The sequence below is a fragment of the Haliotis asinina genome, chromosome 10 (genome assembly GCF_037392515.1).
Source record: "Haliotis asinina isolate JCU_RB_2024 chromosome 10, JCU_Hal_asi_v2, whole genome shotgun sequence".
NCBI lineage: Eukaryota > Metazoa > Mollusca > Gastropoda > Lepetellida > Haliotidae > Haliotis > Haliotis asinina.
This window is the reverse complement of record NC_090289.1, coordinates 5659705-5673542: the sequence shown is the minus strand read 5'-3', so window position 1 is coordinate 5673542 and position 13838 is coordinate 5659705. Positions and strand designations below refer to the sequence as shown.

The window sequence follows — 13838 nt, the reverse complement described above, 5'->3', positions numbered from 1 at the left end:
CTCTCATAATTGTAATTAATTGAGTAAATGTGATTTGTTTTTTAAGTAAATATGCACCTTTTTGGAGCTTTGTGGATGGACACAATTCTCATTGTAATAGTTTTTGGTTGGATTAACGTGATTGTCGAATTGAGTGTCGGATAGATGAGAGCTGACTGTATGTTCGTAAGCCTCACAGTTGGAGTCATCACTTCACACAGGAACACCAACACCACCACCCCAATATACTGCAAACCTGAGTGTCAAAGGAAACATATATCTATGTTCATAATGTAAAAACTGACTATCAGGTCAGGTACGCTTAAACAGTCTTTCAAGATAACCTTTGTACTAAACATGATATTGTGATGATGCTGTGATGTCAAGAAGTGAATGATTTTCATGTAATTTAGAAAAAAAAATCATTAAACAGAATCACTGAAAATGTTAATATTTTAAAATGTCTAAGTTTGTTTCTTGTTCAAATTCAAAAGAAAAGAGATGATAACACTCAGCGTCATCAGGTCAACCCAATTTTATGCTATTACACATTGCCATGTATTGTTCAGTGGCCTGTATGTTTATCTACATCAAGCAAAAACCCTTATGTTGTATTTTCGTCTTGCCATCACTGAACAAATTTGTCATAAAACTCTATAGATTTTTCATATCCTGTACTTCAGTAGCTCACAGCAAAAAGGTCTTAAATTACCATTATTTGTGATCATGACATGGTTAACACAGACTGACAGACAACTTCTACAGTATGATGAAAAGTTTAATCCTTCCTGAACATTCACATATACAGCAGCACTGACACACTGATACTATAACATGTAGAAACAGGTTCTTCTGTGCCTGTTCCTCGCATGTGATTTCCGTTTATCACTAGCATTCAAACCATTACATACACAATGTCCACACATTCCAGATCCTTGACCTGACAAAACTTATACAAACCTAATTATAGAAATGAAACCCAAAAGATCTATATGTTTTATTTGTTGGATCAGGGAGTTGGAAAAAACAGCAAGTCGCCATTGGCCAGCATCTGCAGTAATTTGAGGATGAATAAGAGGAATATTTTGATGGGCCTGTGTGTCAGGGACAGGGATGGGGTCATAAGACAGAATCACAAACAAAATATGAGTTGTCAACTTTGCGAAAAGTGAAGCTGCACACTGTACTGATGTTAATGATTTCCTTCATAACATTTAGTCATTCTGAAATATTTCTATATGCAAATAAGAGTTCAATTCATTTGTTATCCATGTTGATGAGATTAGGGTAAGTAAGTGTGTAACCCAACATTAAAAACTAATGCCCTCCCCTAAATGCATTATTTTGACATTTTCAGCATTTAACAAACATGCAGGTTGTTACAAAAATGGACTCCTCTTGTCATCTTGAAGAATTACAATCTTGTCCATAGGTCTAAATCAAATCAAGCCAGATGTTCTGCTGTTTAACGCCTGTACAGTATGGTCTTCTTGGTTGTTATTCTTTTAGGTCATGTTGCATCACCGTTCAGACTAGGGAGAGTCTTTTTACAATTTTTTATCACACTTTCAGATGTTCTTATTCTCTACAGAGCTTCAGCCTCTTTCTGACGTCGTAGCAGCTCCGCCTCCTTTTCATTCTGCTCCATCCTCATCTGTTCTTCAGCCAGCATCCGTTTCCTTTCCAACTGAAGCGGCCGAACATCTGCAAAAGAAATACCCCAAATTCCTCTTCTTCTTTTTCTGTTCTGTGTAAAACTTTACCAATAACTCTACATTTGGTGTAAACATGCAAATGTTGAAGTCTAATTCTTGTTCACATGCATACATGCAACGAGGTCAAGTTTCATAATGATTTACGTGTTGCTGTTACTTATATGCACTGGTAGCATAAGTGTTCAACTAAAGATCTTTGTCTTCTTACTGGATTTCTACTTTTTGCCCTTATGCAGTTTATGTCTGAATATCAAGGGAAGAAAGATGTAGTCAACATGACTGAGGGCATGTCTCTTCATTTACTGAGTGAAGCAGTTTGGCCAGGTATCCAGATACACAAGAAAAAGGACTATTTAAAAAATCTGTAACTACTAAAGAGATTCAGTTTGATGCTTACATAGTTTGTATAAAGTGGAGCACTGCAGGTTACTCACATGTCAGGTATCTGTAACCCCTCCAAGTCAGCAGTCCACATCCTATTGCGGTCAGTCCGATCAATCCTGTCACCACACTTTTGTGAAGAACATCATAGACAAGGTGTTTCCTTATTTTCCTCATCCTCTGAAAACATTAGGAATATTTAACAATCCTAATTCACTGACTCTATTATGTGTACTAATATCTTTATCACTTTATTCGTTTCAACTCTTGCCATAAAAGGTGACTATGCTTGTCGTAAGAGGCGACTAACGGGATCGGGTGGTCAGACTAGCTGACTTGGTTGACACATGTCATCGGTTCCCCATTGCGCAGATCGATGCTCATGTTGTTGATCACTGGATTGTCTGGTCCAGATTCGATTATTTACAGACCGTCGAAATATAGCTGGAATATTGCTAAGTGCGACGTAAAACTAAACTCACTCACTCACTTGTTTCAACTCACTTATCACCTCATATTCAAAATATTGTATTTTTCTCAAGAATAAAATAAGTCAAGCACAGCTAAAGATATCTTGGGGAATATCAACTGTTACTTGCAAATAATAATTCAGAGCAGTTGCTTAATGCTGCAGTAAGCTGTATTCCTGTTCTACTCTGTAAATAGTCAAGTGTGGACCTGCAACAGAAGTGACTGGTGTTACTTAGAGATTATTCTAACCAATCTTACCAGCAATAATCCTCAGCATAAGGACATGATGCCAAACAATCAATCAGCTCACCAAGCTTGACAACACAATTTATTCAGACTTCTTACAACATTCAACATCATCAAGATATCAAGCCAATCAGAGATGCAAACTGCTGGGCCTGGATTTTTGTACCTCTCTTAGTGCTAAGAGCAGTGGTGGCAAAAATCAGCTGGGGGGTATGGGGGCTGCAGGTGGCTGACAGGGTCCAGGACCAATCGATTTGCATTTAAATCAGCAGACTTCCACGGATTTGTGGAAAATTGCCATTCCTGTAAGATAGTCGTAAGTTAATGTTAATGTATGGCACTTATGACTATCTTAATGCTAAGAGAGCTTCGAAAATCTGGGTCCAGTACTGTATCTCTTCTGAGCCAGTGACATTTGAAACAGTTGACAATAAAAACAGATCATAACAGTCATCAAAGGAAAGAATATTCTGTGCTACACACATAAGAGGAAAAAGACTCTTGCAATTAGAAAATCAGCTTAACTTGCAAGTATCATTATCTCAAGAAAAAAAATTGCTTGTCATTGAAAATAACATAGAGATATACAAGCCTCTTTCTTTACAAGGTGAATGAGTATTGATGAAACTGTGTACTCTTACCACAGTATGATAGATACAAGGCCTTTAGTTCAGTTCTATTTGGCTCAGCATATGAGAGCTTACTTCCAGCAAATAAATGCATAGATTGTTACAAAATGCTTTGATTTCTTGACATTTTAGAAAAAGTTTAAAAAGGTTAATAAAATTACAGTGCAAAAATGAAAAAAAAAATTTTCCGATTGCATTACAGCATGCAGAAGTGAAGGCAAAATATTGCATTTCAATTCATACCGTGTTATAGTTTTATCCCTATGAGTGAGTTTAGTTTTACGCAACACTCAGTAAGATTCCAGCTATATGGCGGAAGTCTGTAAATAATCAAGTCTGTATCAGACAATCCTATGATCAACAGAATGAACATTTATCTGTTCAGTTGGTATACAATGACATGTCAGTCAAGTCAGCGAGCCTGACGACCCATTTCCGTTAGTCACCTCTTATGACAAACGTGGCTTGCTGAAGATCAACTCTAATATGGATCGTCGAGGGTCTCCTTTATACAGCTTAGTGTATGATCACACCAACTTCATATTCTTAGCACCCACATATAGCTGAAATATTGCTGAGTGCAGCGCCAGCCATATCCTTAGCACTGACTAAAAGATGACATGGTATCATATACAGAATCAATCATTCAAAAATGCAGAAAAGCCTATTCAGAAACTACACATTTTTAACAAGTCGCTCAAGATATTTTCAATCATGTCGCGTCCATTTCAATGAGATTGAGAAACAGTGGACAGGTTCTAAATCATCGATGTGTTGTTGTGAAAAATATTCTAATGCTGTTTGACAAGCATCGTTTGATTAGTGGGTGGATACATGGGCTGAAAATAATAACTTAAAATGCCTACTTCTGTGGTGTGTCATCAAATGAAATATCTACGTTTCTTATCAACCATCAAGTTTACCTCGAAGAAACGTGCAAGTCCGCTTAGACAAATATGACCTTGACTGGGTTCTTGTCTACATAAACAAACTAAAAGCGCTAAGCACTTCACGCATATCATCCAAAGAATCAGTTTAAATATGACCTTCACATTTAACTTGATCACGCAAAGCCAATGTTGTGAGAAATTCACACAATAAGCACATTGTCCTAATTCGTTCCTTTTTATTAACAAAACCGCCATATAGCCATTTTATTTGAATTGTTCTTGATGATGTGAATGAACAACATTTTCTTTTTAAAGATTTACGTTTTCTCAGTATCAGGTAAAGCTAGACGCCGTCTCACGGAAGCCATTTTCAAACAATATGGCGGATGAAATGTAGTAACTTCGGTAGGTAATAACAAGTGTTTAAGATTTTTAATAGTTTATCATGGCAATTATGTTAGTGACACATAGTGCGCCAGGTAAAGTGCACTACTCCCAATTTATGGTAAACCAATCCCGTTTCTTCTGACTTTGAAATTAACATGTACCACTTTTAATGTAAATAATGATCACGAACGTTGATTTAACCCCTGGATGCCACAGGGACATATATGTCCCTTCTCTTCACCCCTCACTTTGAATACCACGCACATATATATACTTCATTGTTTTGAATTCTGTGGAAAATTCCCTGTTTCTTGATACCATCCACTATTATCTCAGACCACGCTAAAGTACTTAAAATTGCTTTTCAAAATAGGCTTCATCGTAAATGTCGCCATTTTTCACCGTATCCAAAATCGCGATTCAGAGCGTTATTGCTATATGTTTGGAAATGTGAAAGTCGGATAAATACTGTGAGTATTGAATCTCAAAAATAGCATATTATTGATCACTGATATCAAGTATTCATGTAACCAGTAATGATAATTCTGAAACGTCGCTGATGAACGCAGAATTGGTTGGGATGTTTTCGAAAATGCACTTACATATTGGATGGTGTTTACAAAATCCTGTTTCGAGACTGCTGGTATTGAGATGCCTACTACTTCGCTTATATTTCATAGTCAGCTGCGAGAAATGCATCATTTAATTCCCCTCATATCTTAGAATCAAATTACAAATGGTTTTTGTCACCAATACCAACTGTCTAGATAAAACAAAACAAAAGATACTAGGTATGAAAACGAACACTGTGCTCGAAAGACAGCACTTGTTTGAAATGTAAACAAAAAAATTCTGATTTTACACTGCGTAGCATTTTCGGAAATTTTCCAGCATCCAGCCATGTAATTATTGCTTACAATGGCTTAGAATATTGAGCAGAAGAGTAACGTAGCAAGAAATAGCAAATTAAAAATAAATACAATGCAATCATTTGATAATTCATTTGAAACTGTCAAACTTTTAGTGCAGCGTGACGCCATAACTGACACACGAATGACGTAGAATGAGAGCGATACTCATCAGCATTTCTGGCTTCTTCCGTCCTTTACAATGTAAGCTATAAAAACATATAACAATGCACAGATAGTCAGAATAATTCTGATTACTTACATCTCACATTTATGTACAAAAGATCCCTGAATCAAGGAAAGAGTCCTCATAAAATCCTGTCTACCCTTGTCAGCGAAGCTGCCATTTTGAAAGAAACCAGTCATAGGTAGTGATGTCACACGTCAACATTGTTGCACATATTAGGCAATTTCTTTGAGGTGAAGGTCGGTTGAACAAGAGAAAACACAATGGCCATATCAGTCCGATTGCACTTTTAGTATTGTGATGTATATTTTGCGTATCATTCAGACATTTTTTCATGAAACTGATTTCAGTATTTGTATATATCCATGTTCATATGTGGATATAAGGTATGCGTTTTTATTCTTTGAAAGCTTTTGATTGTTTGAATAATATTTACATGGGAAATTGACTCATTACGTGTCCTTTACCACATTTTAAGCCTCTAGACAAGTGTTGGAAGATCACACATAGCCAATACTGCAACATGTGCTTTAGTTCCTATGATGTAGAATATTCAATACTTTGGGACAAATATTGCAGTTTCATATGAACAGGTTAATAAACAGCGATTTAATTCAACCTTATAAGTAGAACTGATAAAATTAATAAATATTATTTGTACATTTTATGAAATTTATAGGCACACATATTTAACCTTTAGCCTGCTGAATTAATTTCAGCATAAGGCGCTGATAAGAGGGTGGGTGATTTCAAACAGTCGGTGTGTCATTAAATAAGGAACAACTGAAAAAATATTCAGCTCATTAATACTAGATACAAAAATAAACATTATTATAAAAAAAATATCCAGATAATTTTAAACGTACAGATATTAATTACAAGACAAACATAAATAAAGAAAATTTTATTGAATTTAACTGAACTGCTCGATTGACAGCCGGATGCGTTTTATATTAGGAGCCGTATAGATTGTCCAATTATCGCAAACCGATTTCAATATTCTTACTACTGATATTTCATAAGTATCTGACTTTAATTTCGTATATTTGTATCGGCAGATATCCTCACGACGACAAATTAAAAATTAATTCTGAAAAAAAATAATCGAAAACGTTCGTCATAAACAAATCATATTTTCGATGTCATGATAGGTCTTATTGAGATGGCACTATTACGTTTATTCAAACGTGTCATGTCATGAAAATAGCAGAATAAAATACATGATTTATAAACATTCATGAGTGCAAATTTCAATTGTTATGGTTCAATTAGTTTTGCACAAACCCGCAAAAAGACGGTCTTAGATCGTGTTACACGTACGAAAAACAAACATGGCGCGCTTCGTCCAACTCCTACATAAAATATAGCTTTTTTGGTCAGAAGAAAGATTACAGAACTCTTCTGTGTATGACCTGGCGAAAGAGGGAGAATTTCTCATTCTACAAGTGTTTCATGTATCATTTTCCGTTTAGTATGACGAGAGACAGACGAAAATTAAGATCGTGAAATTTAACTTGTTTTCTAGTAAATGCAAAGGTCACCGGATGTGATGTCACAGACAGGGATTGCCTGATGAAATTCATTCGTTAATAATTAAATTTTTATTGTGTTCATTAAAATTCTGGCAATCTGATTGGTTAACTGGGAACATTTCTTTTGATTTCATTTCCCAATGAATCTGAAAAAAATAAGCCACGCCCACCGAACCGGACTACTTTCGGACCTGAGGAATGTCGGGGAATCCCTTTACACAGCGGGGGAATTCCCTTGCACTCGGGTACCTTAATGAACTTTGGGTAAACATTGAAGTGATACATTGTGGTTAACATAAACAAACAACTCAAAATTATCCGTGAACGTTAATAAGGTTGCAACGCCTCGACAAGAGCGTGCGCACGTTGGAACATCAGTTCATGGCATCGCAATCCCAGTCACATCACAGCCTCTTTCTGCTTGCGCAAATACTACAATCTCAGTTCCACTAACTTCATATCATCGGGCTTCATTTCCATTTCTCACTTTTCAAACTGTCTCTTTCAGTTCGCAGGCAGTAATTCAAACGTTTGAACTTGAAACTTTGCCGATACTGGGACGCGTCACGTTGAGTTGTTCCACTCTGATTCGTTGACCGATGTTAGCTTGGTTGATTGACAGCTGTTTGGGGGTGCTCTATGCTGATTGGCTCATGGTTTGGCAGGCGTGTCATTTTATGTAGATGAGTCACGTGAGTCATGTCACGTCATTACCAAATTCTTACACCGAAAATGTTAATCGGTGGTAACAAAGATATCTGTTTCCATGAATTTGATTACGTTTAAAGAAAATATTGTTGACAGGGTATAGTATTTGTTCCTGAATTTAATTATAAGGATTGACTTTGTATTTCTTTCGTTGCATTGAAGTATGAAACTAAAAACCAAGGTACAAACTTTTGTAAGAATCCGCGGATTCTTACAAAAGTTTGCACCTTGGTTTTTAGTTTCATACTTCAATGCAACGAAAGAAATACAAAGTCAATCCTTAATTGAATATTAACAGAAAAGTTGGAGATATTTCGTCTGACAAACCCAACTTTAGCACAAATAACTGTTTAAAATGATTAATCAGAGCTCATAGAATTTTCTTGGTGTATTTTTGACTATATAATTCGCACATAGCCGAACCAGTTTGACCTTGTATGCTCCCGTGACCCGGAAACAGTAGTCGATCAACACTGCACATGCAAGTTTTTAAGTATCTTTATTTGAATTTTTGTTCATATTAGGCACATTACTTTATTGTCCACTAAGTATAAAGATAGCAAAGATATAAGTGTGATGCATGTTGATCCCAGCTTATTCTTTTTTTCTCATGGTCCGACACAAAAACGTTTACAAACATCATTCTCAACAACAGGTGCGCGGATATGGGAGTGGCATTTGTGTTTCAAAATAACATTCATGCTTTTCTTTTTGTGACGACTTAGTGTAGTAGGAACTGCAGTATACATGTTTTATAAACTAAAATATATTTTCAGTTATAGTTTCACATGAAATCGGAGATGATTTGATAGATATTGCGTTCATATTACGATTGGAAAAATTCAGAGCAAGTTGAATTACATTCATAATTTTATGCAATAAATTAACGTTCTTGTTGAATATTTATGATAGATTTGTCAATGCCTTATGTTTCATAACTGGTTACAACTTTAAGTCTTTTCATATATTTTCATATGTTAATTGATATTAATAATATGACAATTATTTTTCTCTCCAAAATAGACAAGGGCAAAGACACTTAAAGTCTGTCAATGCATTAGCAACGTGTACATAACCAAATTTTAATTAATGTCTTTCAGTAGTGTTGAAAACTGACAATTTTACACAATTCTTTAATACAACTACATGTATGCCATAAAATATATGGATAGATGTTACATATTATTTTGTGTATTTTATTTCTTTATAATATCGTGCCAAAATGTAAATCAAATACAAATGGGTGATGAGCTATTTTTGTTTTCAACAGTACCACTTTGTTTACTGAATTATTTTGAATCATACATGACTAATGTCATTTATGTTCTTGCAGTAACAGTATATTTATCAGAAAATGTTATCATTTGATAAAAAAAGAAACCATATACACATAATAAGTTATATTGTCTCTGGTGAAAGTAAACAGGCTTCATATTCTGTAAATATATATTATTCTACCTTATTGTCTTTTCCTGGGTTTAGGAGCTATGTCACAATATGAAATGAGTCTATTGAAATTTCAAGGATTGTCTCTGTTTGCTGAAGTGTCTGATGGTGGTATACATGTACTAAACTTATTTAGTGTTCAATAGCCTAAACCATCATAAAACAAGAAACATCAAGACCAGTCTTCTTTGAATAACAAAATGCCAAGGACTGAGCAGCCTTTCGTTTAAGATCTGGAAGCATTTGATATATATGACTTTGTCATATAAATATGGCAATGAAAAGATCTAAATTGAATTCATAATGAGTAGCTCCAAACTGGACAACAAAAAAACACTCACTGCAGAGCTCAGTATTAGGAAAAAAAGAAATCTACTTGTCCCTGGTGCCACCACATGATTACCTTGATGCCACAGACTAACACAGGTTGCACCTCCTGCTCAACACTTAATTATCTGTCACTTTTAGTTTTGATATTCCATATTCAAAACATCACTACAACAAAATTATTCTAGGTCTGGTATGATAATTTCATATGACTTCATGAAATTTCATCACAAGAAAAAAATGAGTCTGTCTTTCAATCACTGTCAGTGTAATCACTGCTCCAAGAGTTTGGATCATCAGTCTGTTTCCCAGATGAAGTCTGTTTTAACAGTAAAATATGAACATAGAGTGTTGATAGACAGTGTGCAAGTAGGTAAAAAGTATGGCCATAAACATGAGGTACATTTTGCAGTTCAGATTGCACTAGTGCAATATCTAAAAGCTGTATGGAGCCACGGAGTGAGCCACATGACATGATTTTTTTATACAAATATGCACACACGTTAAACAATTTGATCTGAAACATTACCTGCATTATACTAGGTAGAATTAACACCGAAAGCTCAGCTGTTTGGAGTAACAAAATAATTTCAATTTTGCTCCAAATTCGTGTACAAAAGATGTGATGTTTAGCTGTTTCAATGTCTAAATTAAATACCGATTCACAAAGACGATGACAGTTGTTTTCTAAGCAGTAATTAATGTTTATGAAATACATTTACTGTACGTTATATTCTCACACTAGCTTTGGTTTCGTTCGTTTCTGCAAAAGGAAAAATAATATTTTCATGACATCTTCAATCATCAAAATTGTACTTCTTGTGACGATATACACAGAACAATATAATGTTATTGTTACGACACACTGACAATTTATAAGTCTCCCCGTGTCAGAACATTCTTTGAAAAAAATAGACCACGAAAATCATCAACTTCGGATTTGCTAAACGAAAGATCAACACATCGACGGCTAACTTGAGGAGAAATACTACAACACAAGCAACAAATGACAACTGCTATTGAACACAACTAACAGTAAATAACTGAGGTTGACTGAAAGGTAATTCTGGTGTATAGTATGGATCTTACAGGAATTTGAATCAGTTTAGAAAATGTATCAATGGTCGTTTTCCAACTCGTTCATATTTTACTTCCACGAGTGCCATGCCGTGTACGTGCTTCCGGTTTCATCAAGGGTGGGTACAATTACAAATATTGTGATATTGTTTCATGATCTGCATTATGTAGGTATTGAGTCGGTTTCTTTCAATGTATATGTGTTCAGATTCTGCTTATGAACACGTAGTTTCAAACATCCTTCGTATTGTGTCACTTAGAAAGACCGCGAGTTTGGCCACGCCCTTTCAGGTCATCTACGGCTGTCAACTTTGTGAATGTTGGAAAGTTTATCAAACAAAATCAAAATAAAATCGCTAAATCTGGCAATTTCTGTGCAGAGACAATAACATTTACCTATTCACACCGTGTAATTAATTCCAGATAAAATAGTTGGATATGTCAAAGGGATGGCACATTTTCTTGGGTTATAGCTAAAACGGCACCACAGCAAAACGGCACCAAAATCGTTTGGTGAAAACGGCACCAAACTGGTGAAAACGGCTAATCATTGTCGACAGAGTAGACGCATTTATTATCTAAACATGATGCAAGCAGCTTGGTGAGTGTTAATGTTATATATTGATGGGCATACTTACCTGATATATTCCTGATATATTATTTATTTATATTTAGGTAATATCTATGTTTTCACAAAGTCTATTTACGAAACACTAAAGTGATCACATCAATGTTCATCCAAAGTTCACAATCCAATAACGTCTACTTACCTAATATATATGTTTTTATTTCACAAAGTCCAAAGTTTTTATTTATCCAAAGTTCACAATACAATAAAGTCATCACATCAATGCTCATCCTTTTTAAAATTGTATATGGTGACATTTTCGCCATAACATTTGTAGCCGTTTTCGCCAAGGGAAGGTTCCGTTCTGTCCAAACGGTGATGTTTTCGCCAGGTGTCGTTTTGCTGTGGTGATGTTTTAACCTGCACCCCATTTTCTTCGGCATCACGATACATGTGGAGTTGTTTGTTTACCGCCGTTGCCATGATCGTTCCTGTTCGTCCAATCGGTGATGTAACATTGAGATTGGTTTTGTTTATAATTATTTGAGCCTAAAGTTACTAATTTTTAGAAAATGGGGAACTTATGGGCTTCCTCTTTGTCAAGGAACACAAAATATTGATTAAACTATCAAAAAAATATTTCATTATGAAGAAAATATTAGTCTGGGTACCACACGACGTGGTGCACTGGAAGTCAACAATGGCCGTTATTTTCGACTGCGTGCCGAGAAATTCGGCGATCTCATTTTTATTTTGCGGGCGTTTCGTTTTAAGGTATATAAACGTATTGAACATTATATATTTAAAACGGTGAGAATTAGTACACTCCATCCATAATTCATATGACATGTAAATCCGACTCGTTGAATAATTATTGCAAGTTTTATTTGGAGATGTCATTTTCCTGCACTATTGTCGAATGGGTTCGACGGCAGCATTGAGAGGATTAAAGGAACTGTCTTGTTCATTGCATTGGTTTGTGTCATTTTTTATAGACAAAACAATTATGAAAATTGATTGATCAGGTGCGAGTTTGTCAAAAACGTTTTATGTTTCAGTATTATTGTTTTAGATAATAAAGTCAGATCAAATTTGATTAAAACATATTTAGATGACAGAATATTTAGACAAACCTTATGTCCATATTCTAACAGATCGTTACTAAAAAGCGATCTCTTTGTACCTTTCATGCATGCTTATAATAATTATATGGTTAATATTAATGAAAATTATTTGTACATTGTATGCAATGTATGGGCACACATGTTTAAAAGAATTGTCTTCTTCATTGCATTGGTTTGTGTCGTTTTATAGACAAAACAGTTATGAAAATTGACTGACCAAGTGTGAGTTTGTCAAAATCGTTTTATGATTCATTATCATTGTTTTAGATAATAAAGTCAATTAAAATTCAATTAAAACATATTTTAATGGCAGAATAGCTAACTCAAACAATATTTATACAAAAATTGTTTAAAAACATATAAACCAGGTCATGTCTTTATTTGGACAAACCTTACGTCCATATTCTAATAGTTCCATACTGAAAAAGCGATTTCTTTGTACCTTTCATTGCATACTTATGAAGTGAAATAATTACATAATCATACGAAGAAAAGTGTATATTCTAAATGAATATTCAATGAATATTCAGGTGTTATAAAATTTTAATTTATGCTAAATTGATGCCTGACAGGTGCGCGTGTTGCTCACAATAAGATACGTAGTAAAACCGTCTAATTGTTGATATATTCAGGACACTATTTCAGCGGTAAAGCCATTCATTTTATGTTTTGTCTAGAAAGTGTTGAATTCTGACACAGAAGCCGAGATCTTTTACACATTGAGTGGAAATTAGGTTAGATATATACTAATCAGCAAACCAGTGTCATCTTTTGCCGACGTCACAAAATACACAAAACATACCATGACGTCAACTAAAATGTCGCATTATTTTCAGTTATTTCATTACATTTGAAAATGTGTCTGTTACTGTGTTAATAATGATGCAAAATTAATCAAAATACATGTACACAAACAGGAGAATATGGGAATCTAAGAACTAAATTATGTATCGGATTGGGCCATCCGAATTGCTATTACCTGCTTTCTGATGTTGTACATTGGCATCTTTTCTTATAAATTGTAAAACTCCCAGATGGTATCCGCTCACAATGGGGAACTTTATACCGGAATAGTTTGGTTCAGTGTGAACAAAACATAACAAAAATATACTGTCCGTATCCACAGCTAATTCTCTCCATGTGATATGAGTTACATTGACTTAATGTAAAGCATAGCGGAGTTATGCCCCTTTATTGGTCATACGTGCATGACCTCTCTGTCGAAGTTTGGTGTCATAGAAGAAAATCGAATTTTGACATTTA

At 34.9% G+C, this 13838-nt stretch overlaps 1 protein-coding gene and 1 long non-coding RNA gene across 2 annotated transcripts in view; one reads left to right on the top strand and one right to left on the bottom strand.

Annotated features, from left to right (window-relative positions):
• Positions 1-739: 739 nt before the first annotated feature.
• On the bottom strand, positions 740-4458 carry LOC137297792 (uncharacterized). Its single transcript, XR_010957700.1, has 3 exons — positions 4345-4458; positions 2129-2255; positions 740-1683 (listed from the first exon to the last, which is right to left on the bottom strand). It is a non-coding gene; the product is annotated as an uncharacterized lncRNA (long non-coding RNA).
• A 200-nt stretch (positions 4459-4658) lies between these two features.
• The window catches only part of LOC137298330 (uncharacterized), a 31020-nt gene continuing 21840 nt past the window's right edge, over positions 4659-13838 (top strand). The window contains exon 1 of the mRNA XM_067830541.1: positions 4659-4716. The gene's annotated coding sequence lies outside the window, so the exon portion shown is untranslated. The remainder of the gene's footprint in view (positions 4717-13838) is intronic.